This window comes from Myotis lucifugus, unplaced genomic scaffold (assembly GCF_000147115.1).
Source record: "Myotis lucifugus unplaced genomic scaffold, Myoluc2.0 scaffold_7, whole genome shotgun sequence".
Lineage (NCBI taxonomy): Eukaryota > Metazoa > Chordata > Mammalia > Chiroptera > Vespertilionidae > Myotis > Myotis lucifugus.
Window position 1 is genome coordinate 3,831,228 of NW_005871055.1, and position 24,164 is coordinate 3,855,391.

General features: G+C 39.0%; 1 pseudogene; it reads right to left on the minus strand.

Annotated features, from left to right (window-relative positions):
• Positions 1-22,099: 22,099 nt before the first annotated feature.
• LOC106695553 lies at positions 22,100-23,770 on the minus strand (annotated as a pseudogene).
• Between the last annotated feature and the right edge of the window lie 394 nt (positions 23,771-24,164).

Genomic DNA, 24,164 nt, shown 5'->3' on the forward strand with positions numbered 1-24,164 from the left:
CTATAAGTACCCATACTGTGTGAGATCGTGAAGCTGCTTGACGTGTATATTTGACAAAAAATATTCCAAGTGTATTTAGTCATTGCCAATGTTCTTCCAGAGTTGGAAATACTGCAGAGGAAGTGTATACTTGATCTGAACTCTTGAGTGTTGACACTTTTAAGTAAGTGGAAACCCTGTCATCAGAGAAGCATTGGCAAAAGGGAGACCAAGTCAGAAATGAGCAGCAGATGGGGCTTGAGAGCCAAGAATGAAAAATTCGAGATGCTTTCAAACTCTGTAAATCATTATTGACTGAGCTTCATGCTGTCTTAATGACTTTTACTACCTCTTGGTTCCAATTCGAAGTGCATATTAAAGCAAGCAACATTGCAAAGACCAGAGGGGCTAGAATAGTAAACTACCCGTAGCTTAGCAATCGTTATGCATTAATTATTCAGGAGCTGGAGCGACTCTTTGAAAACATTAAACGAGTGACAGCAAAGAAATATGCCTTCCGTTTGGAGGATGGGAAGAAGCAGTGCTATTTGGGGTTGGTGTTGGCATGATATTTAGCAGAGCATGACAGGTTTAGTAGATAAATAATGTGATGTAGTATCATGCAAACTATTAGCAATGTATTGGAAGGCTCAAGTATTCCCCATAGGGCATTTACATTGGATTTGCTATGATTGCAATATCTGCACAGTGATGCATTGCGTGTTTTATTCTCTTTATTATATGTTTTCATTACTTTGTGTGTTAGAATGCAATAAAGAAAGCTGAAGCAATAAAGGCTGATTGATAATAATTCTGCAAAGATGCAACTTCCTTTCTAAAGCAGTTATGGAATCATGAGAACCGATAGCAATGCACTCATCTGTTCCTTTGTTAAGATTTTATCCTCCCTTCTGATAAAGAAAAGGTAATTGGTTTAGAAACAGTTTTTGGTGACAGCTGGCACTGTATGGTAAAAGAACAAGAAGGTGGGGAAGAATGTGTTCCATTTAGAATGCTGAATTCTGCTTGTGGTTCAGTTCTCTCTCTTTTTTCATATCCTCCAATTAAATATCAGTTGTCCTATTGTAAAGGGAAAATAAGTACTTGTGCAGGATCAGTATGGTTTGGGCTCTCTCACTCTGACAGCCTATCCTACATTCTAAGTTTGTTTAAAGCTATTCACAGGGTATTCCTTATAGTGGCTCTCAAACTGGAATCATGGGAATCAGAAACATAGCACATGCGTGTTGGGTAGCGGGAAGAGTCCTAACCTAACTTAACACTGATTCAGACATGATTGAGATGTGTGATGAGCTTGTAAGAGGGTCTATAAGGAGTAGATTTTTCACAGAGGTTTTGTTTGGGGTATACAGTTTACTACTGGGCATTCAGGGACGTGACTGGGCTGGAAATACAGGCTAGTGTTTGTCTGGGTTGTTGGAGAGAGGAGCTACACTCAAAAATAGAATGAAATGGTTTCATAAGGGACTTTGAAGACCCAGGAGAGTAAAAGTGATGCTTAGATGGAAAAAATAAATACAACACAGAGTGAAGGCAAACAGCATCCTCCTTAACCTCTATACCAAGCACAGAGTGGCTCCATCATGGTCAGGATGCCTGGGAGCACCGCCCCGCTCCTAGTTTCCCGAGGGTTTGAGGCTATGAGAGCAGAGGGAGATCTCTAGTCTACAGGGAGGCCACCAGCTTTAGATTCATGCAGAGGCATAGCCTAAATGGCTTCAAAAGCTACACATATTGACCAGCAGCACAGCGTGGAGACGCGGGGTTGAGAGCACCTGCAAGGCACCTCCCAAACTGCTCAGAAATACTCAGGGAGAATTTTGCAGGGAATTGAGGTCTTGTATTAGGTAGGTGTGGTTTATTTGTACCCACAAACAAATGAGGCTTTGGGGAAACATAGGTTATATTTGAAGTAAAGAAAAAAATTACATTTTTGATTGCAAAGGGTAGGCGGTCACTCTCAGTATATCATTTTCTAAAAGGCCCAAGCAATATAAACAACCTGCAGCTAAACACACTAATGGAACAGAGTAATGGTGTATTTGGGTCAGGCCAGGAGTCCTCTCATGTGGGGTGTCATGCAGAAGAAAACAAAAATGACAGGGATGCCTAGGGATCACATCAAACTTAGGGCAGTACTTATAAAACACTGGTCACATGAGAATCAGTGAGAAAGCTGGTTCAAGTGCAGATTGCAAGGCCCCGCTCACCAAAGGTCCTGATTCATTCAACTCAAATATTTTATAAGCCAATGTAATCTGGATAGAAGAAGTCTTCCAGTCACTCCCAGATAAACAGATTACAGGAATATCTGTCCAGGTCATCTGGGTCTGCACTGCCAACTAGAGGTCAGGGGAATCACCAAGTCTATGCCAAGACGGCATAGATCCCTGTGTAAGGCAGCGAGTGAAGTGTGTTAGAATGCAATAAAGAAAGTTGTACATGGAATGCTGTGACCAGGCACAGGGACAGGAAACAGGAAGTCAAGAGAAGCAGAGAGAAGAGTGTGATATGGGATAGAGTCGTGCACAGGTGTCAGGTCACAACTTTCCCATGGTGCCCTTGGCCTGATGTCAGAGCCTCCTGTAGGGCTGGACAGGGATGGAAAACCTTCAAGAGATAACTACATCGGATCATTTATTTCAAGTATGTTTGCAGTTATTCTGTGTGGTAGGCCTGTGTTCAGGGATGCCAAATTGACTTCTGAAATACATTTTCTTTAACTAGTAGAATTGTTTGCTGTTGAGTTATAGGTGTTTGTTTGCAGGCCCAGCTTTTGAGAGCCTCTTTATTTCTTCACAGATGATATTTCTCAGAAGTTACTGGGTGAGGCAACCTAGTATGATAGAATGAGCATGTGTCTGGAGGCAGAAAGACTGGAATTCTAATTTTCACTCTACTCACAAACTGGGTGACATTGAACAAGTTATTTTGCGGCTTGGGCATCAGTTCTAAATTCTTACCAGTGTTTGGTGCGGATTAAATAAAATTAAATATATAAAAATAAAATATAATTGTGAAGCATCCCTCACGGTGCTTGGGATTTAATAGAGATTGAAAAAATGGCAGCCGTTACTATTATTACCAGACTACTCTATAGCCTTGAACAGCTCATCTTTTAAAAATTTTGTTTTGCCCTAGCCGGTTTGGCTCAGTGGATAGAGCATTGGCCTGTGGACTGAAGGGTCCCAGGTTTGATTCCGGTCAAGGGCATGTACGTTGGTTGTGGGCACATCCCCAGTAGGAGGTGTGCAGGAGGCAGCTGATTGATTCTTCTCTCTCACGGATGTTTCTAACTCTCTATCCCTCTCTCTTCCTCTCTGTAAAAAAATCAATAAAATATATTTTTAAAAAAATTTGGTTAGCAGATTATTACACTTATACAAATTTTAAGTAAAAACTGAAATGCATGCATATGAGCATAACCAATGGACATAAGACACTGGGGGGTAGGGGAAGCCGGGGTATTGTCAAGGGCGGGGGAAAAAAAAAGGACACATATGTAATACCTTTTGTAATGCTTTAAGCAATAAATAAAAAAAAAATACCAAAAAAAAAACCAAACAAAAAAACAAAAAAACTGAATGAATCTTTTCATGTGAGGTTTGTAGAAATATCAACACTTGGGGAAGGTTATTGTTTTTTCACATGCTTAATATAATCCTGGTTTTTCTTAGACTTAAGCACACTGTGTTTTATGCTGGGAATCTTTGGTTCACATATGCCTACTTTCTGTGCATCCCCTGGATACAGGTGGCCACTTGAGAACAGCAGGCCCAGATAGACACCCGCCCTGTTCTCCTTGCTGGAACTCCTTAGTACTAGTCATCTTTACCTTCTCCCTTATTTACTTAAGTCTATGGCTCCCCGTCAGTAATTCTATTCTTTGTTCTTTTCACCCCAGAGCTAAGTAGAAGCAAGATTGGAAGTGACAAAAGCAATGACGGTAAACTGAAAAAGAAACGTTAATCCCTGTGTAGCTATTCTTGTGAGTGTTCACTGCTGCAATATTTTGAACTTATGTAATACAAGACTATGATTGGTAAATTCCATCAAATGATGAATTTCTAATGTGCTTTGGGAGCCAGAGGAGGGAGCAGCTATAGGAGGTAGGTTCCGTATGGCTCAAAAGAAAACATGATATTTAATCTGGGTCTTGAGATCATAAAGTTAGAAACAGAGTCCTGAGTATTTCATGCAGTGTCAATAGCATGTGCAAAAGAAGAGCGAGCAGATACCATGTGTGGCTAAAACTTCCTGTGTGTGTGAATGGGGTGTTTGGAGGTAGCAATGAAGGACTGGAGGTGAGATCAGAATGACAGGTTGGGATTGGACTGGGAAATAGTTTTTAATACAAACTATAAAGTTATCACTTTATCTGTAAACTGACTTAAAAATTATTCCAATGGCAATATGTACATAAATTAGCCAGAACAAGAATAGAAGTAAGAAGACCAGTTAAAAGCAATATCTTTAACTGATATATCTCACAGACCATACCCTCTTCCCATCCTTACTAATAAAAGGCTAAGTAGTTGTCACGCCTTCACATGTGATGCCCTCACACCATCACAAGATGGCTGCGTGCACAGTGGGCGTGTGCAGGTTGGTGGGGCTGGGCTTGATGATGCGTGCATGGCACGGAGCCTGCCTGGGAGTCCCACCTCCTCCCAGCTCCGTGCGGCCAGGCCTGTGGGTCCCGGGACTCTGCGCGGCACAGGGGAGGTGGGTCTGGCGGGTCCCCATGTGGCACAGAGGCCTGGAGGTCTGCAGCTCTGGCCTACCTCTTTGGGGCAATCCATCGAGGAGCCCCGGACGGGTGGGCGGGGCCTACCTCTTTGGGGCGATTGATCATGGGGCTCCCGCACTGTGACAGGGCACAGTCCAGGCTGGGGGACCCCCCCCCAGTACACGAATTTTGTGCACCGGTACACTAGTCCTAATATAAAATAGAGGTGATCCTACAACAGAAGGGACATCAACAATCAGCATCCTATTTTGGTAACTTAGATTACCTGTGAAACACAGTGAAATTCAGCCTTTTCATTTAGGACCTAGAATTGCAGATTTTGCTAATTTAAAAGGATTTTTACTTTTAAAATATGTCCATTTCAATTTGAAAACCGATTTTGCAGCTTACTCTATCAAAACATTAATCACCTACACTTGAAAAACTAGGAGACTGAAACCACCTTAATGTGAATCTCATGGTATGTTCAAGCTCAGAGCTCTTATCAGAAGCCTCCACACGACTGGGAAAGTTTTACGTCATGGACAATGGAACATAACACTGGGTCTAGAAAGCTGCTGAAGTGAGCTAAGGTGGAAGGAAAGGTTATCTTGAAATTTCATAGAATCCATAAGAAAAATCAGGCTGTTTGAATTTATAGATTCTTCTATCCCCCCAAATAATTGCAATTTCCTCCCTACCCCTTACTCACACATTCTCTAGACAATTAATGCTCAAAGTTTCATTTAAGCAAGCCATTGCTTCCCCTCAAATTTTAAACTTATTACCAAAACTAGCTTCAGTGACCCTAAGAAAATTCTCAAGAAATTCTGGCCAAACAAATCTTTTGTGAATCATTGACGTAGACTTGTGCTTAGGTCTTCTCATTGTCAGACTTGTTCAACAATATTCTTCTCATCTCTCTACTTATAAAGAAAACTGACAAAATTACCATTCACTTCTGTTCCAAATTAAGGTTTTGTGAAACTTTCAATTCATCATAGATGAAATACCATGACTAATACAAAAATTTATTGTGTTTAAATGCCACTTAAAGTGTGGCAAACATCACTTCCTGATGAGTAAATCACATCAAAGAAACAAAAACAATGCAAAAAGTTGTTTACTTTCAAAAGTTCATTCAACTCCCTTTTAAAGGCAATAAAAATTCTGACCTCAGTGCACCTTTCTTGTTCCTCCTGAGAGACCCCTTCCTCTGATCTTTTCTGTCATCTCCAACTCCATCATAGATCATAGAACCTCTTTATCCTGTAGACAAGATGGAAGCGTGAAAGGATAGTGGACTTGGAGTCCAATTTCAGAATATTGTGATTCAAATCTAATGTTTGCCACACAATAGCTCTGTGACCCAAAACCAGACAACCAACCAGTCTGGCTCAGTTTCCTCGGATGTAAAATGAAGGTAAAAATAACCTACTGTGTACGTTAAAATAAACTGTGTTCCGTTTAATACAATTGATTCTTCTTGACAGGTTATCTTCATTTTGAAAACAGAGATGATTTCTAGTTAAAACACCTTCATGATTTCTAGTTACCTTAAGGCAGTGGTTCTCAACCTTGGCTGCACATTAGAATCACCTGGGAATCTTTTTAAAATCCTGATTTCTGGGCCTCATCCTCCGGAAATTCTGTTTCTTTGTTACTAATGTTGTGGCCCCACCCCATAACAAAGAAACAGAATTTCCAGAGGATGAGGCCCAGAAATCAGGATTTTAAAAAGATTCCCAGGTGATTCTAATGTGCAGCCAAGGTTGAGCACCACTGCCTTAAGGGGAAAAGCTCAAACTTATTACTACACAAAATGAGTTTGGTCAAACAAAAATCACAAAAAAGGACCAAAAAAATATAGATCTAAGTATATGAAAATGGATTCAATTGCCCAACTAAAAAATAAAAAAATGTTAAACTATAATTTTTTAAAGTCACTTTTAAAACAAAATTTACAAATGTAACATCTAAAACAAAAATCCACAGAAAAATTAAAAGTATAGAAAAATTACACATTAAGCATGTACTAAACAAAAAATATGGTGTAGTTAAAATAATATCAAACCAAAAATAAGCTTTTAGGGGGGAAATCATTATATTAATTGAGAGGGCTTATACATATTAATAAAAAGTTAATTCTCCAGATAACTGTAAAAATTATAAAACTGTATGCACACAATAAAATACCTTCACATATATACAACAGAAATTTATAGAATGAAAGGGGAAAATTAACAACCATAGTAGATTTTAAGACACTCTCTCAGTAATTTAGAGATGAAGCAAGCAAAGAATCAGTAAATCTATAGAATATTTGAAGAATACAATTAATAATTCCTACATTAATATACATATTAATAAACATATTCATATGTTTATGGAACATAGCTAGAGAATAAATATTCTGTTCAAGTGTATACAAACTATCTATGAAAACTGACCACATAGGGAAAGTCTGAATAAATTACAAAGAATTCTATCATAATCTACATTCTCTGATTTTAATATTAAATGAGAAATCAATGATAGAAGCATTTTTAAAGTCCAAGTATTTAAAAAATTAAAATATACTTCTAAATAATTCGTTAGTTAATGGAGAAACTGTACTAAAAATTTAAAACAATTCCAAAAATAATACCTATCAAAATTTGAGGTACTTGAAGTAACATTTGTAGTCATAAGTAATTTTATTAGAGAAAAAGAAAGGCTGAATATAAATAAACTGGGTCCAGCCTAAGGAATTAGAAAATCAATCCCCTTAAAAACAAAGAAATAAAATCATAATTTAAAACTGCTCTGTGTCAACAGAATGAGGAAACAAGCCACAGAGACAATAGTTGCAAAAGACATATCTGATAAAGAACTGTTATCCAGCCCTAGCTGTTTTTGCCCAGTGGATAGAGCATCGGCCTGCAGACCAAAGGATCCTGAATTCTGTTCTGGTCCCTAAACACATCGATGTTTCTCTCTGTCTTTCCTTGTCTCTTCCACTCTCCCTAAAAATCAATGAATTGGGTGAGGATTAACAACAAAAAAAGAACTGTTATCCAAAATTTATTTTAAAAATTCTTAAAACTCAACAACAAGAGCATGAACAACCCAATTAAAAAATGAGCAAAGACCTTAATAGACACTTCAGCAAAGAAGATATACAGATGACAAATAAGCATACGAAAAGATGCTTCACATCATATGTCATCAGAGAAATGAAAATTAAAACAACAGTGAAATCACTAAACAAATTTTAGAGCAGCCAAAATCTTAAAGTGACAACACCAAATGTTGGTGAGAATGTGAATTAACAGAAACTCTCATTAGTTGCTGGTGGAATGCAAAGTGGTACAGCCATTTTGGAAGACAGTTTGGCGATTTCTTATAAAACTAAATATAGTCTCACCATAAGATCCATCAACTGTGCTCCCAATGGAGTTTAAAACTTAAGTCCACCAAAAACCTGCATGTGGATGTTTATAGCAGCTTTGTTCAAGGCTGCTAAAACTTGGAAGCAACCAAGATGTTCTTCAGTAGGTGAATGGAAAAATAAACTGTGGTACATCCAGACAATGGGATATTATTTAACACTAAAAAGAAATGAGCTATGAAGCCATGGAAAGATATGGGTGAGCCTTAAAAGCCTATTACTAAGTGGAAATAGTCAATCTGAAAATGATACATCTAATGATTCCAACTATATGACATTCTAGAAAAGGTAAAACAATGGAGACAGATCATGGTTGCCAGGTGTGGAGTGGGGAAGGCAGTAGGAAGAGATGAATAAGAAGGGCACAAAAGCCTTTTAAATATATATTTTATTGATTTTTTTTTACAGAGAGGAAGGGAGAGGGATAGAGAGTTAGAAACATCAATGAGAGAGAAGCATCGACCAGCTGCCTCTTGCACACCCTCTACTGGGGATGTGCCCGCAACCAAGGTACATGCCCTTGACCGGAATCAAACCTGAGACCCTTCAGTCCACAGGCCAATGCTCTATCCAGTGAGCCAAACCAGCTAGGGCACAAAAGATTTTTACAGCAGTGAAAGTACTCTATATGATACCATAATAATGGATCTGTATCATAATACATCTGTCCAAACCCATAGATAGTACCATACCAATAGTGAACCCTAGTGTAAACTATGGACTTCGAGTGATAATGATGTGTGAATGTAGGTTCATCAATTGCAACAAATGTACCACTCCGGAGGGTATGTTAACAATGGAGGACGCTATGCATGTGTGAGAGGCAAGATGAATGTGGCAAATCTCTGTATCCTTTCAATTTTGTGGTGAACCTAACAGCACTCTAGAAAAAATTATGTTTTTAAAAAAGAAAGCTATAGACTCACTAATCAGGGCTATAGATTGATTTGTTGTTGTTACAGAAAGTCATGTCTGTTTTCAAAATGAAGATAACCTGGCAAGAAGAATCAATTGTATGAACTTGGATAAACCACTTACTGTCATAATTCTCTTTCCTAAAATTTAAAATGAGGCTAATATTGTCTAAATCACAAGAATTAATTACATTCAAGCCTCATGCAATTTTCTTAATAGGAACCTAATAAAGTAAACTGAATTCAGTTAAGTTAAGGTAAAGTTATTTCCAGCAGATAGAGCTCCCCAAGTCATTCTAGCTGTCACTCTGTAAGCCCTATGTGTATAAGGTCATGAGGAAGCCTTCTTATACTTCTATGGGACATGTTGTACACAGATCACCTCTGGCTGGATTCCCTCCATGTCCAGAGCAGCTACCTCACATACTTGCTGCATGTTCAGAAAGGCTGTTTCTAAGTACAGACTCCCCCAAAGTCTTATTACCCAGTCAATGAAATCTCTCCCCCAGTGCACAGTGCAAAGGCCCATCCTCACCACTGCCTCTTTGGTGCCAGTTCACATTTGGAGCACCCAGACCAAATAAGAATCTTGCATTTTGCTAACATTTCCAAGACAGTCTTAGTGATCATATATAAACAATGACAAACAACAAAAAAGGAGAAACAATAAAAATGAAAACACATGAGAAATTGGTTTGCACAATAAAATCCTTCAAGCTTTTGGGATTTAGCCACCTTCTGGGCTGCAAAGCTTATTTCTGAATTGAGTCCTTTCTCCAATGTTGATCAGAGGTAGATAGCATGCCATCTATCCTGCATCTGCCAAGCCCTATGTCAATGCTCAACAAATATGAAAGAAAAATGATGATAAAAATGTGAGGCCAAAACCCATGTAACCCTTTGCCAACGCCTGTATTTTGAAATTCTAAATTGCAAGCTAGACCATATGGTTCTACATACCTTACTGACTAGAGGCTTCTCTCTTGGAAAATGACTCAATCATGCATTTGTCTTTCTGGGGATGACTGCATTTTCTAAAACCCCCTGTCCTCCAAAGCCTGCATACTTTTTTTTTTTTAAAAGGAAAACCTTATGAAAAGCAGAATATTTAAGAGCCATTAGTAGTTACACTCACAAGTTTTCATACTTACCCACAACTCTCCAAGCAGGCCTCCCTGTTGTTACTAAATTTTTTCTCTTGCTGAGATTTCCCAGCATGCTCTAGGATTATCAAGTAAAGCCAAATATTAAGAGGAAAACCTTGAAAATCCTTCATTGCCTGGGGTGGAATCAAATCAGAGGAGCTCTCTACTCTGGCACCAGCCAGCTGAGCTGCAAACACTGACCCAGCGCCTGCAGAGAAGACTCATCATGAGCAGAAACCCATAATGTTGCCCAAATATGTTGTAGATTCACAAATGGGGGGAAATGAAGTATATGAAACAGTGGGAAAGTTTGCAGAAATAACAGTTAATATTTACTTCAGGCATTCATCTGTACATTGCAATATTGAAATGTTTTTCCCTCAGCATTTCCTTTTGCCCTCAAGGCACTATATATTTGATAAGATTCTGAATTCCTTAATCATAGCAGCTATGCACCATGTTTCAATTTGCAACTAAATGTAGCTTTTGTCAAAGTGAGTGCTGAACCCAGAAGACAGTTGACATTAAAACTGAAAGAGAGAAAAAAAATAAAAAATAAAAGCTGAGCTGGAGATAAGAACATGGATGTCTGTATTCCTGATCAAATGAATTTTATTATGCCACGTTCCCAGTGTCTCCTTTATGTATTCTACTTGGTTGCTCAGATTGTGAAAATTACAAAATAAAAATTAAGTGGCTGTGTAATATCTGACTTGACAGTTTTTCTACCTGGAATTTCTTTCTTTTGCAGCATTAACTCTGATTCAAGGAGAGGATGCATGAAATATGGATAGCCATCTGTCTTGTTTAGTGGAATGGGAAGGTAGTGGGAAGGTAAGCGAGCCTGGTTTCTACCATGTCTTAAACGAATCCCTATGACTTCCTGAGCCTGACCTGTGCTTAAACTTTTACAGGACATGTCATTCTTGGTAAAGAAAACAGAATCTCTAAGATTGTTGTCTTTGAAAGAGTATCTCTGGGCATGAAAAGGCATGTTGCCAATTATTCAAGTCTGAATAATCTGAATAACCTGTCTATCAAGTAAAAATGATATTCATGGGAAAAGCTGCTGGTTCAGTTCATAACTCAACCATACAGGTGTTGTGAGGTTTTTTTGCACTTTTGTATATAACAGAAAGACTGTATTTGTACTTCCCATCTCATAACATAGATTGTTAAAAAGACATGTACTCAAGGATAAAATGGCTACCAGTGCAGTTGGTGATACTGCCTTGATTTTTGCTAAGATGTCAGCAGTTTTACCTACCATTGCTTTTGCACTCTTACTGCAAATGTTAAAACAGTGAAAAGAAAAGCAAAATTTAGGATAATTTTGACCTCACAGACCCATTGGGATATCTCAGGAATCACGAAGCATCTACAGATAACACTTTGATAACAACTATGTTTCTATATAAATATAAAATCATGATGTTAACATATTGGCTTCAGGGCAGCAGACAGAAACAAGGAGAGAACAAAAGCGAGTCCATTTTTTTAAATACAAATTTTCTACCTTGCATTTTCCCCTGGGTATTACCTACTTTAAAAAAAATCACAGTAAACTAAATGATAAAAGAACATTAGTTCCCAAAGGCTTGATGTAACAAATGATCACTTCTGGTAATTTCAAAAAACACATTTATTCTCTCACAGTTCTAGAGGCTATAAGTCTGAAATGTAGGTGTCAGCAAGTCCACCCCATCCCCACTCTGAAAGCTCTAGGGAAGAATCCTCCCTGGCCTCTTCCTAGCTTCTGGTGGTTCCCAACAGTCCTTGGTGTGCTTTGGCTTGTAGCGACATCACTCCAAACTCTGCCTCCATCTGCACACGGAGTTCTCTCTATGTGTCTTGTTTGTGCATCCTCCTCTCTTATAAAAACACCAATCATCTGATTTGGGGCCAACGCTATTCCAGAATGACTTCATCTTAAATTTATTACATTTGCAAAGTCCATGTTTTCAAATAAGATCACGTTCATAGTCATTGGGGGTTAGCACTTGAACATATGTTTTGGGGGGATAAAAAATGAGAGACATGAGTTGCTTTGTTTTGCTATTATTATGTTGTATAATGGGTTTAATTGTGTCCTTTAAAATGACAATAATACATAATAATAAATTAATAGCAACTCATGCTCCTCATTGATCTTCAAGGAAATATTGGGCAAGACATTTTACTTTTTGAATCAGCTTGAGGTATAATTATATATAATAAACTGCACATATTTACAGTGTAAATGTTGTTTTAACATATGTATATACTCATGAAATTATCACCACAATCAAGATAGTAAATATATCCATCACCCCAATAAATTTCCAGGTGCTCCTTTCTAATTCCTCCTTCTTGCTTCTCCCCACCCCCACCTCATGTCCCCAAGAAACCACTGATTTGCTTTCTATCACTATGATTAGTTCTTATTTTATAGAATCTTATATGTGTGGTGGAATCACACAGTAAGTAATCTTTTTTGACTGGTTTCTTTCACTCAGCATAATTATACTGTGATTCATCTATGTTGTCACATGTGTCAACGATTCCTTCCTTTTAATTGCTAAATACTATTCCATTGTATGGTTGTAGCACTATTTGTTTATCTATTGACCTTCTGGTAGAAACTTGGATTCCAGATTTGGTACAAATAAAACTAATAAAGAACTTTTAAATCTTCCAAATGCAAGGAATTTACTTTTATTATGTGCTATATATTTTATTTGTTCATGAGCTAACAAAGTATTTGTTGTTGTAAGTAAATCTAAGCTCTTGTGTTTTTCAAGAAGTGGATTCCACTGGTATAAATGGTGGAAAACCTTTCAGGAAGAAAGATACATGATAAATTAAGAGCCAAAAAGTGAGCCATAAATTTTCTTTCTTTTGTATTTGTTGTTGTAAGTAAATCTAAGCTCTTGTGTTTTTCAAGAAGTGGATTCCACTGGTATAAATGGTGGAAAACCTTCCAATTTTAGTATATGTGCTGCCAAAGCGAGCACAAGCCATAAATTTTATACTCAGTAATCACACTCTCAGAAATTTAAACTAAATGATTAATTTTTTATTTTATGTTTTTTTCACATATTCTTTAGTTTTTATTTACAGTTGCATAGTATGTCATTGTGTGAATGTATCATAGTTTATGCAACCAATCACCTCTGAGTGTTTTTCCCCAGTATTTTTTCATTACAAACAGTGATGTACCTTGTTCATATGTATTTTTGTACTGGTGAAGGTGTATCTTCAAGGTAAATTTTATTTCTATTTTTTTTCCTTTTTAAATTTAATTTATTGGGGTGACATTGGTTAATAAAAGCATACAGGTTTCAAGTGTATATCTTCATAACACATCATTTGCATACTGCATTGTGCATTCAGTACCCAAAAATTAGGGCACTATGGAAAACAGTTTAGAGTTTCCTCAAAAAATTAAAAATAAAACTGCCTTATGAGCCAGTGATTCCACTTCTAGGAATATATCCAAAGAAACACAAAACACTAATTTGAAAGATATATGCACCTCTCTATTCCTTGTAGCATTATTTACAATAGCCAAGATTTGGAAGCAGCCCAAAGGTCCATCAGTAGATGAGTGGATAAAAAGGTTGTGGTACATTTACACAATGGAATACTACTTGGCCATAAAAAAGAAGGAAATCTTACTTTTTGCAACAGCTTGGATGGACCTGGAGAGTATGCTAAGTGAAATAAGCCAGTTACAGGAAGGCATACATGTATGCCATATGATTTCACTTATATGTGGAATCTAATGAACAAAATAAACTGATGAACAAAATAGAAACAGATTCATAGATACAGAGAACAGGCTGACATCTGTCAGGGGGTAGGGGGTTGGGGGGCTGGGTGAAAAAAGTAAAGGGATTAAGCAAAAAAAAACACATATGGTGATTGCTAGAGGGAAAAGGAGATGGGGGTGGTGGAAGAGGGCAAAGGGGTGATAAATGGTGGTGGAAAGAGACTTGACTAAAAGATTATTTTTTTAAGTAAAAGGAAAGGTAAGTTGGTGAAGATATTTTGTACAGACCTCTCTAGAAGAGTAAAACTTTGGAAACAACATAAAAATATAATAAAGAAATATTGAAACAACATGAGACGGAGTTATAGATATAACATCAGTTAAAAAAGCACAATATGAAATTATGTATACATTATGATTACAACCATATAAAATTTAGATATGTTTGTGAACAAGGGAACTGAAAATTTATTAGTGATATGCATGATCCGCAGTTATGGATTGTAAATGATATTTTTTTACTGTCTTTATTTTTGTTATAAAATGTATATGATAATAAACATCAGGAGTAAACAGTTGACTACTCCAAAGTCACTGAACTCATAGGCTTCTTCTCCATGATTATATGTAAATTTGTATGTATCCATCTGATTCATTCTCTATCATCAGTGAAGTAAATTAGGATGTTGCCAGAAGGCCAGTCTAATCTAGATAGATAGATAGATAGATAGATAGATAGATAGATAGATAGATAGATTAGACAGAACCTAGAGGCTGGTATGAGAAAGTCCACTCTGTAAATCTTTCAACTCAAAAGTATATACATATAAATGAAAAATATCAAGTATTGGTGAGGTTTAACACCTACTGGTGGGTATTTGAATTGGTACAATCTTATTTTACTTTCACTTTGGAAAACTACTTGGCATTATCTAATAAAGCATAGCATACTGCATACACTATGACCATAAATCCATTTCTAGGTGTATATCCAACAGAAATCCACATGTTTGCACAGCAAAGGCATGTACTAGAATGTTGATAGCAACATTACTTGTAAGAGCCCCAAACTACCCAAATTCTCATCAACAGAGAATGAATAAATAACTTGTAGCAGAGACACACAATATAATCCTATAAAACAATTAGAATATACAACCTACAATTACACATATTCATATGGCTGGATGTCAGAAATGTTTAGAGAACTAAGCCAGTTGCAAAAGAGTGATAGTAGTTGTCTTTGGAGATAGAAGAGGAGACACTGAAAGGAGCATCAAGAGGCTTCTGGGGCCCTGACCAGGTACCTCAGTTGGTTAGAGCAGTGGTCGGCAAACTGCGGCTCGCAAGCCACATGAGGCTCTTTGGCCCCTTGAGTGTGGCTCTTCCACAAAATACCACTTGCGGGCACGCAGTACAGTGCGATTGAAACTTCGTGGCCCATGCGCAGAAGTTGTTTTTCGGCCTGGGCGAGTCTATTTTGAAGAAGTGGAATTAGAAGAAGTGGGGGGTGTCGGTTGGTTGGGCAACGGGAAACGCAGTGCGGGGGAGGTGTGTGCAATTCATGCACCAGTTGAGTGAGCCAGTCAGTCAACAGTATCATTGTGCAGTGGTTAGTGCTAGTCGCATCTGCAAATCGCGCGCGGGTGGCAAAAGATAGACGAAACAAGTATACAAGACGAGTGTGGATGGGAGAGTTGGAAGGGGTCAACCTCAGCGAACGTACCTCAATCAGATTGAGGACATTTTTCGCAAAGGCCAGCTTAGGAGTACCCTAATTAAGTTAATAACTATGTACCTACCTATATAGTTTAAGTTTAAAAAATTTGGCTCTCAAAAGAAATTTCAATTGTTGTACTGTTGATATTTGGCTCTGTTGACTAATGAGTTTGCCGACCACTGGGTTAGAGCATTATCCCAATATACCAAAGTTGCAGGTTTGATCCTGGATCAGGGCACTTATAAGAAGCAGCCAATGAATGCATTAATGAGTGGAGCAACAAATCAATGTCTCTCTCTCTTTCTCAAAAATCAATCAATAAAAATGCCATAGATTTCTTGGCATTAATTTTGTATCCTGCTACATTGCTGAATTCATTTACTAAGTCTAATAATTTTTTGATGGAGTCTTTAGGATTTTCCATACACAGTATTATGTCATCTGCAAACAATGACAATTTTACATCTTCTTTTCCAAATTGGATACCTTTTATTTCTTCTTCTTGTCTAATTGCTATGGCTAGAACTTCCAGTACTATGTTGAACAGGAGTGGTGAGAGTGGGCATCCCTGTCTTGTTCCTGTTCTTAGGGGAAATGGTGTTAGTTTTTGCCCATTGAGTATGATGTTGGCTGTAGGTTTGTCATATAAGGCTTTTATTATGTTGAGGTATGATCCTTCTATTCCCATTTTGCTGAGGGTTTTTATCAGGAAAGGGTGTTGGATTTTGTCAAATGTGTTTTCTGAATCAATTGATATGACTATGTGACTTTTATCTCTCAATTTGTTTATGTGATGTATCACATTAATTGATTTGTGGATATTGTACCATCCTTGCATCCCTGGAATAAATCGCCAATAAGGGTTTAATCTCCAACATTTAGTACAGGGAACTCATCCAACTTAACAAAAGAAAGATAAACCATCCAATCAAAAAATGGGCAACGGACCTAAATAGATACTTTTCAAAAGAGGATATAAGGAAGGCCAAGAGACATATGAAAACATACTCAAAGTCACTAATCATCCGAGAGATGCAAATCAAAACGACAATGAGGTACCATCTCACACCTGTCAGAATAGTTATCATCAACAAATCAACAAATGACAAGTGCTGGCAAGGATGCAGAGAAAAAGAGGAATCCTTGTGCACTGCTGGTGGGAATGCAGACTGGTGCAGCCACTGTGGAGAACAGTATGGAGTTTTCTCAAAAAACTAAAAATAGAACTCTCGTTTGACCCAGTGATCCCACTTCTAAGAATATATCCCAAGAAACTAGAAACACCAATCAGAAAGGATACATGCACCCCTAAGTTCATAGCAGCCCAATTTACCATAGCTAAGATTTGGAAACAGCCTAAGTGCCCATCAGCAGATAAGTGGATTAAAAAACTGTGGTACATCTATACAATGGAATACTATGCTGCTGTAAAAAAGAAGGAACTCTTACAATTTGCAACGGCATGGATGGAGCTGGAGAGCATTATGCTAAGTGAAATAAGCCAGTCAATGAAGGATAAATATCACATGATCTCAGTGATTTGTGGAATATAATGAACAACATAAACTGATGAACAAAAACAGATCCAGAGACAGAGCTGCCTCACACAGATTGTCAAACTGCAGCGGGAAGGCCGGGAAGGGTTGGGGGGCAGGAGTGAGGCGGGTAAGAGATCAACCGAAGGACTTGTATGCATGCATATGAGAATGATGGACACAGTTAGGGGGCATGAGGGCATGAGTGGTAGGGGAAGCCGGGGAATTGGGGGATAAAGACACATATGTAATACCTTAATCAATAAAGAAAAAATTAAAAAATAATTTAAAAGATTAAAAATTTTTAACACATTAAAAAATCAATCAATAACAAAGATGCTTCTGGGGTGCTTATAATATATTATTTACTAGAGGCCCGGTGCACGAAATTTGTGTGAGGGGGTGTCCCTCAGCCCGGCCTGCACCCTCTCCAATCCTGGACCCCTCGGGGGATATCCCTCTCGAAATCCGGGACTGCTGGCTCCTAACTGCTCACCTGCCTGCCTGATTGACCACCCCTAGCCGCCTCTGCCTGCTGGCCTGGTTGCCCCTAACTGCCCTCCCCTGCCAGTCTGGTTGCCCCTAACCACCTCTGCTTCGGCCCCCCACTGTGGCTTTGTGCAGAAGGATGTCCGGAAGACGTTCGGTCTAATTAGCATATTACCCTTTTATTAGTATAGATTATGCAACATAAGCTTTAAGGTAAAATTGCACTAGTAGAAATGAAGAGACATTTCATTAAAAAATGTATATTGGTTTGATATGATTCAAATGCACTTGTTTATGACAAAAATCAAGTCTTTAAGAATAAGATTGCTTGCCCTAGCTGGTTTGGCTCAGTGGCTAGAGCTTCAGCCTGAGGACTGAAGGGTCCCAGGTTCAATTCTGGTCAAGGGCACATACCTGGGTTGTGGGCTCGATCCCCAGTGGGGTGCATGCAGGAGGCAGCCAATCAATGATTCTCTCTCATCATTGATGTTTCTATCTCTCTCCCTCTCTCTTCCTCTCTGAAATCAATAAAAATCTATTTTATAAAAATAAAAGAATAAGATTGCTGTGCTATCAAAGCCAAGTAAGGTGTGTCATTCATTGTCCCTGATGAAGTCTGAGCAACTCATTTGCTAAGCGACTTTGCTGGGTTCTTATCAAGTAAAATCCATGGAGAAGCAACTATGCCCGCCATGCATTTAGGCTATAAAGACTGAAAGCTGGGAGGACAGAGTGCTTCTGGGGTAGGAGACAGTGAGGGTCAGCGGCTGGGAGGCAGGGAAGATGCAGGAATGCCCAGTGCCTGGAAGCACCCAAGGGTCTGGGATATGCAAATCTGCTGGTGGTGGGGTCAGGCCCTGTGCTCCCAGAGATCAGGTCTGGAGGGAGGGCAGGGGTGCGGTTCCGGGGATCCCCTTCCTGCGAGATTCCTCCTCCTCCCCTTAACCCCCTAGCCTGTCCATTTGGATGAAGTGGGTGGGAAGCAGGTATGCAATGCCTGGGCGGGAGGCCCCTCAGTCCCGGATCTCTGGGGGTGGGGGGTGGGGTGTTTGTATTGGTTTATTTGATTCTTCTTATATGTTGAAGAGGGTGTCAGGGGAGTGACTGCCAGACATGGTTTCCTTCTGCTTGCTCGCCAGAGTTGCCTGCTGCCCCGAGCCAACGTGCATGAGATGGCCAGGGACGAAACTGGGGCCCCCATTGTATTGTGTGGAGATTGCACTCCACAGGAACCCGCCTGATCCAGGGAGGGTTGGGGTCATTCACTGTGGGAAACGCTGGTTTTAAACGAAGCCGTCGCTTAGATAGGCTAGATAGGCGCTGGCTGAGCTGTTTGCGGAGGATTTATCATCCCTTCTGGCTGATTCCTTGGAAACCACAAACATAAGATAGCAGAGCCGGGCCAACTCGGGCCAGGCGGCCTCCAGGCTGGGTAGCACAGTGGGCCTGCAACGCGCCTCCGCTAGTGGCCACCTCCGCTGGTGGCCGCCTGCGCCAGGGGGCGCCCCTGGCCAGGCGGCCTCTGGGCCAGGGAGCACTGGGGCGCCTCCACCAGAGGCTGCCCCTTGTCCAGGTGGCCTGGGGGTTGGACCACAGGGGGCCGCCTCCACTGGGGGCTGCCCCAGGCAGGCCATGCGGAGGCCCTCCTGGTGATGGCAGTCCCCGCCCACCCGCTCCTGTTGTGCATGCCTCCTGCTGAGCAGTCATGAAGGGCATCCTGGCTAATTTGCATATTCCTCTATTATTATATAGGATTGATCCAAATGCTGGTTATATGTGTTCAGTTTGTAGAAATTCATCAAGCTGTACACTTATGCATACTTTTCTCTAATATGTATTGCACTACAGTAAAAGTTTTTTGTAAAGTTTATAATCATTATCAACTTTAAGAGTGTTACTAGGAGCTTTTTATGTAGATACTGAGAAGTTTGCAGAGTTTATATAGTGTTTTGAATTTACAATGAACTAGGAAGTCAGGGTTATATATAGCATGGTGCATCTGGGGAACTTTGTAGCCAGCCAGAAATGGTTATTGCTACTCACAGAGCTGAAAGATCTCCATAAATTTTGTTTCCTCTATTGCACCCATCTGATGATTGGCAAAGAAATGAAATATAGAATCAAGAAAGCCAGAATGCCCTCTGTGAGAATAAAATGTGCTGCCAATATGGCACACAGCTGCACCTCTATCCACACTTATATAGAATGGATGAGAGGTCCAAGCTGCTACATGCCTTGGAGAGCTAGTGTGCATCCCTTTGCCAGAAGCACCTTTAGAAAATAAGTTTCCACTAAGATCATCAAGGGAGAGAAGGAAAATTCTTCTCCAACCAAGGGATGAAAGGAGGGAAGAGTATCAGCTTTTCATTTGTTAAAGATCATCTCCAGGAAGCAGAGGAGAAATTGTAGATCTATCTGAAGTTTTATTTTCCTTTTGTCCTCACATAATGCCCAAGAACTGTTGAGTTATCAACATTTCTATTAAGAATTCCAACTATCCTGCTTTTTAATCTTACAATTTCTGTTAGTAAAACAAGGGCCATAGCAAGTTGGTGAACAATTTTCTCATGTCTTCTATATGCCTTTACAAGTGAAAGGCAGAATCTGGCAAAATTGGGAGTAAAGTGAATGCCAGTAATGGGGAATAGTTAAATATATCATGGAATGTCATAGAGTACCATACAGCCATAAAAAGATAATAAGTTAACTTCCAGAATCAAGATTATGCTCTCTAAACATCATTTCCCAATTAAAGGGACCATTCCTCCTTGGAGAAACAATTCAATCTAGGTCTGGTGTAAAAAAATGTACTGGGTAAGTCAAGTGTGTCTTATAGTGCCAGAAAGCAGGTGAAACTACTGGGATTTTGTCAAAAGAAGACAAAAGTCTAAGAGGTTTCCATTGGCCAAGGATGGGACCTTTTAGGCATCAAATCACACAATAACTTCAATAAACTAAAACATAGATATAAAAATCTATGAGTCCAAAAATGTAATTGATTATTACTGGGTGCTATTACAGCACCAATTCATTATTCAGAAAATTGACGAAGAAAAGAAAAGAATCAAGCCTTTATTCTGCCTTTCCTATACAAACTGCTTTTCGGGATTACCATTGATGGACAAGGGAGAGTTCTTCATAGAAGAATTCTAGCTAATAAATGCAGAGCAATAATAGATTAATAAAATTATCATTTTTCAACTCCAAGTGAAATAATCAATGTAGATAATGTCTAATACTGAATGCTAAACCATTAGGGAATTGTTGATGGGGAAGTTTATATTGAGGAAATGAAACTGACCATACCTCAACCCACTGATCAATCTCAGTGTCACTAAAAGTGGGCAAACTAATGTTCAATTTTTCCCAAGGTGATGCAAAAGGAAATACACAAGAGCAGCTAGTGAATATTCTTGCTAAAAGAATTGAACCTGAATCCAGTCAATCTTCTATATTCAACTGAGTACGTAAAGAAAACACAGGGTAGAGAATGTGTTAAATGACACCATAAGGATACAATAAGCCAAATCTAGAAGGTGGGAAATTCTACAAGGAAAATAACCTAGTGTCTTTAATAAATAGAGACATTTAAAAGGCATTCAAATCTGTAAATTTAAAAGGGACTTATAAGACTTATCAGAAAATGCAATGTTTGGCATTTGAATCATCATAAAACAAACCAACCATAAAAAAGACATTTTTGAGGCAATCAATGGGATTTGAATATGGACAAGATATTACATGATTTTAAAGAACCATTATAAATTTTGTTTGAAGTGATAATGGTATTACAGTTATGTTTTTTAAAATCTCTATCTGTTAGCGATACATACTGAAGTGTTTACTGGATAAAAATAACATGAAGTCTGGGGTTTGCTTTACATATTCCAACAAAATAACTTACTGGGAAAATAAAGGTAAGAGCTGCATGAGCATGCCACCAATGGGGAAAATGGCCATTTTTACAAAACCAGTGTTTTCCCCCTTCCCATCTCCATTTGATGTCCATCAAAATATACTACTAGTCATTTAGTTTAAAAAATGAAAATTCTTGTGCACATAGAGTACAGTGGGGCCTTGACTTACGAGTGTCCCGACTAACGAGTTTTTTGAGATACCAGCTGTCTCTCGGCCAATTTTTTGCATTGAGTTGATAGAGTAATTTGAGCTAACGAGCTCCTTAACGAGCTCGGTCTCAGAATGAATTAAACTCGTAAGTCAAGGCCCCACTGTACCTAATGTACAATAAAGGAAAGGGGACGGAGGAAATGAAAGAATACAGGAAACTATACTGTCTGGGCTTGTGAAGCCAAATGGCGGTTTTCTAACTGGGAATTCTTCTTGGTCTGGAGGAACAGAGTTCTGGGTAAGTAGCAGGTTCCCCTTTTAGTAGACACCTGCTGTCTGCTGCCGGAACACACCCGCGGGATCTTTACCTCATTTCCAGCTGCGCAGGTGTGTCTGTGTCAGTGATTGGCTGCCCATCAAATCAGAATCTGACCTGCCTCATGGACAGACCCTGCCCTTCACAATAGGCTTTCATTAGTTTGCTAAGAGCTGCATGCCTCTCCATCTTCAGCTGCACCAGGAACCAACCTGCCTGCCGCCTTCAAATTACTATGATTGTTGTTCTCAGTCTTGACTCCTTCCTTGGGCTTTTCGTAGGCGAGCACTCAGTCTCCTCGGCTGCCACTTCACAACTTCACAAGAGGGGTGCCAGGTCCTCACATCCCTTTGGAGAATTTTAATGCTTTTCATTTATCATTATAAAAACAAGGACAGTTTTATAACTTTTTTGAACGTAGCGGTTGCATGTAGGTTGGGATAAATTACTCTAAAAGAAATGAATTCTAGATAGTTTTTCCTTCAAGTCAATTGCCTTATTGTTTAAAAAAACTTCTTGTTTAAAAAATACTCCAGCAAAAAATAGATGAAAAATTTAAAAAGTCGGGTGGAAGAGATGAAAGAAGATTGACAGAATGCCTATAATTGTTAAAGCCAGGTGATGGGTAATAGTGATTCATGATTGTGCCGAGCCAGCTCAGCCAAGGGTTCGGCAAGCCTGAGGGGCGGGGGGGTGGGGGGGTGAAGGATGAAGAAAAGACAGAGAGAATAAGCTGGGTCTAGGTGGATCTTCCACAGACAGAGATCCAGACGGCAAACTGAACCTTTATTTTATAGCCAGAGGTAAACAAGGTAGTGGTCACCATAGTTACAATGTTCTTGTGAGTTTCACTTGTTTTGGCAGCACTTGCTGTATCTCCCTCAGCCCATTAGCTTCCCAGATAAGATCTAGGTAGCGTCATAAGGTCAAGCCTAGTTATGCTATGAGGGCTGTGCCCTCTAAGCTGGGACTTGTTTGTGGCTTTGCCAACAGGTCAGTCCCAGGCTTAACCCTATAGCCACGCCCTCCACATCATATTATTTTTTTCAGCTTTGTATATGTTTTCAATATTCCATTTTTAATTTAAACATAATAAAAGAATAAATTAGAGTTCTGCTAGTTGACCTGGAGCAATTCCATGATTTCTTATTGAGTGAAAAAAGCAAGATGAAGTAAAGTATACACTGAAAAACAGTAATAATATGAACATAGTTTTGTAAAACAATGATTTGTTTATGTAAAATACACACACACATACATATATCACATATACCTATATAACATATATATACATATATGTATGTTTACATATGACTTTATGAGCACTGAGAATTATTTCAAAGGGCACATTCTAGATTAGAAACATGGACTAGCTAGGGGTGGAGAGTGATATGGGTGGGGAAATAGTAGATAATTAAATAAAGAAAAATATTTCACTTAAAAAAGGCATTTTGATATGACCCAATGTGTGGATTTACATGAAATAATATAAATGCATTCATTTCTACATGTATAAAGCAGATTGTTTTTAAGTTTAAAAAAAAAGGCAAAATCTCCTCACATTTCTAAAACTCAGCTTTTTTCCTAGCAGTAGCCCTGGTAACTATAGTAAAGTAATGCAAATCTGTACATTAGCTCAGCAAGAACAAACCAGGAGCTTTGGGTAGCATCATGTCATGAGCTGAAGTGGGGCAAATAGAAATGGGTGTGTGGTAGCATTTGGAATGGGACTGACTGGAGATCAATACTTCAAAAATGCACTGAAACACTCCCCACTGTGCTGTAGTCATGGATGGCAAGGAAACAAAATGAAATGTCAGCTGAGCATACGGCAGAGAATAACTATCTTTCTCAGAGCCCACGTATCAGACAGAACAGGCATTATTGGCACCAAAGAGTTGGAAAGCACTGACCTAGGAAGCCTTACCTTGCCTGGCCACATACCAACTGCATGACCCTGGAGAAGAAACTTGACCTCTGGGCCTCAATTTCTACACATGTAAAAATGAGATCAGACAAGATAATATACATCTACTTTACAGAGTGCTTTTGAAAGTAAAGTGCTGC